The sequence below is a fragment of the Eschrichtius robustus genome, chromosome 9 (assembly GCF_028021215.1).
Source record: "Eschrichtius robustus isolate mEscRob2 chromosome 9, mEscRob2.pri, whole genome shotgun sequence".
Taxonomy (NCBI): Eukaryota; Metazoa; Chordata; class Mammalia; order Artiodactyla; family Eschrichtiidae; genus Eschrichtius; species Eschrichtius robustus.
In genome coordinates this window covers 110,529,770-110,532,728 of record NC_090832.1, presented here as the reverse complement: position 1 = coordinate 110,532,728, position 2,959 = coordinate 110,529,770, and the positions used below count along the sequence as shown (strand labels likewise).

The 2,959-nt window shown below is 46.8% G+C and overlaps 1 pseudogene; it reads right to left on the bottom strand.

Moving 5' to 3' along the window:
• Positions 1-1,880: 1,880 nt before the first annotated feature.
• Positions 1,881-2,688, bottom strand: LOC137769161 (epithelial splicing regulatory protein 1 pseudogene; annotated as a pseudogene).
• Between the last annotated feature and the right edge of the window lie 271 nt (positions 2,689-2,959).

Sequence of the window (2,959 nt, the reverse complement as noted above, 5' to 3'; positions counted from 1 at the left end):
GCAACACAGCTGTCGAGCCAGCAGACTCATAGGGCTCTTGGCTGGCACCTGGGGCTGCCATGCCACCTTCCACACCTGGGATCATTATGTCTTCCGGCCAGACTCTGCTGGCTCCTTCTGCCAGACCCAGGGAGATATGATTCCCAAAAAGAAAGAGCTGGGCTGACATCTTCCACATCATCTGACTTGACTTGTTCTCTTTGGGTAGGGCAGCTAGCTTCAGTGCAGGGGAAACTTTTAAAGCTCTGCAGCCGCAGGTCCTGGTGGAGTGAGAGTCAGGGCTGGAATGCAGGGAGCAAAACTCAGTGCCAGAAGGATCACCAAGCTCCCTTCAACCCCAGGAGGCAGAGGAGCAAACTTTGCATCTGGAAACTTTCCCAGAAAGTCAGTACTTACCTCTCCCAAAGAGGGTGGGAAGAGGTGTGCTGCAAGCTCACCAGGCCTGCCTTCCGGCTCTCTTTGGCCAGTTTGAAAAGGATGACCTTTTTAAAGTTACAGGGCCACAGCTGCAGGTCAGGGGAGCTGATAGGAAGGCCCTGAGCCCTGACAAAGTTTGCTTTTATGCTGTATCCCAGAAGGAGAAAGGGCATGCATTCAATAAGTGGCTTACTTTTTGAAATTTAAATTTTATTTGTTATTCTATATTTTAAGAGTAAGGCATACGCTTAGGTTTTTCTTGTTATGAGAAGTAAACCGTTCTTTATGTGGCCAGTATTCTTAGAACCAAGTATGGATTTGTTCTTGTAAATATTGAGCTTTGTGGCTTTAAAAAAAAAAAAGTGGCCATCCTCATCTGGGTGGGCTAGACGTGGCTCCCACTAGTAAATGTCCCCCTTGTTCAGGGGACCTGAGCAGGGGGCTCTAGAGGCTGCCTGGAGAACTGGCAGGGAGCTGCCGTGACCCAGTGGCTTTGGCAGTTTGGGAAAAGAGGCTGCGCTTCAGAGCCTCTCTCCCTACTGGATGTAGCACTGAGATGCTGGAGTCCAATAATGGCCAAGGCATGGATGCCCACATGCCGCTTCCAGCTTGAAGATGGAGGAGGCCACACGAAAGAACAAAAGCGGTCTCTGGGAACTGATAGTGACCCTCAGCCCACAGCAAGAAGACGGGGCCTCAGTCCTGCCACCATACAGAATGAATTCTGCCAACAACCTGAATAAGCCTGGAAGTGGATTCTTCTCCAGAACCTCCGTGTAAGAGCCCAGCCTGGCCAACATTTCATTTTGACCTCATGCATAGTCAAGCCCACCCAGCTTCTGACCTACAGAACTGTGAACTAATAAATGGATGTTCTTTAAGCCACGAAGTTAGTAGTAATTTGTTAGGCAGCAATTGAAAACTAATACAGACGGCCTCCTAGCATCAGAGCTGTGGCTTCATCTAAAAACTTTAACAGCCTAGGATTTTGGTTTAACCAGATAAACTATGTGGTAGGGGAGGGAGTGAAGATGAGGTGTAAGATGACAAAAACAGACTAGTTACCCTGGTGTGAAATAATAAGAAATATAAGTATTGGTCTCTTGAAACGGTTCCTGATGCAGAGCTCCTAAACCCATTGTAAAGAGGGGTGATAGGAGAATCTTTTGTTTTAACTTTTAGTCCTTGATCCCAGTGGCTGACACAGAGCTCCTGAGACCTTTGAAATTTTCTGAGTGATAGAAATATCTGACACCAAACCGCTAAATCCTTTGAAATTTCCAGGAGTGTCTTTTGTTCTAATGAGGTGACTCTTTCTGGGTTCCTGAATGGGGGATGGTCACCAGAAAGACCAAGCCACAATTAGAAGCTTGGGGTTTTAAGCCCCACCTCTCATTCTCCAGAGAGAGGAGAGGGGCTGTAATGGAGATAGTAATCAGTCATGCCTCTGTGATGAAGCCTCATTAAAATCCCAATAGTACTGGGTTCAGAGAACTTCGGGGTTGGTGAACACATCCACGTTCCAGGAGCACAGCAGCCCAACCCACCTGCTGACCATCGGCTGCTGTGCTCCTGAGAAGCGCAATGTATCCTTTACCCAACAGGTCCTTATGCTTCCTCAAGGCATTCTGGGCACAGCAAAGAAGACACAGCCATTCCCTGCTGGCCTGCCAACTGGTGGGTAACAAAGAGGATGCCTTCTCCCCAGACATGGGGCGATGCTGTCCAAAGAAGGTCATTTCCTCAGCTGTGGCCGTGAAAGGGAGTCCCTGAATGCAGGCAATGACCTTTTCCCTGCAAGAGAAATCGGGCTACCTCTTTGGATGCACCACCAGCAATTTTAAGAAAATCTTCACTTGTTTGCTTTGTAAGCCTCAGTGTACTGGGTCCCCATGTGATGTTTGTGCCTGTGTAATGCTAGGTCTCTGTGTTACTCACAAACCTAACCAGAGCTTCTCTACTCTCTTGACTCTGCAGTTTCAGACAAAGTGCTTCACCTCTCTTGGCAATATTGAGTCCTTTCAAGAATCTTGAAATATCTTGAAATGAAGGCTGCCAAGATAAATCCCTAGCCCCGACTGTAGTCTTGTTATCAATAATCTTGCTGTAAGTGCCACTTTCGAATTTGTGATTTACTCTCTCTGGATCTGAAAACCTGTGATTATAAGGCTCTGAAATCATTGCTTAAATTATATTCCCCATATCGTCAACTTGAGAAACTCCATACTGGGAGGCTGAACTCTTCTTCTCAACATTTCAACACTCTGTCATTACCGCAGCTTCCAGTTGATCAATATCGGGTGAACCAAGGCAACATTTCTTGAATTCTTTACAGAAATCAAAAAAGGAATAGAAACATTCAATCAATAATACTTTCTTCTTGGAAACCTCATGATGCAGGATTTGCCTGACATGAAGCTGCCCTTCAGTACAGAGAGAGAAGAAGGTTCCTACCCCAGTGTTCAGTTGATTGCCCACTGGTTAAACTACTGGAGGGCCTGGCCCAGCTGGCACAGAGAACAGGCTTTTACATTCCATCTTA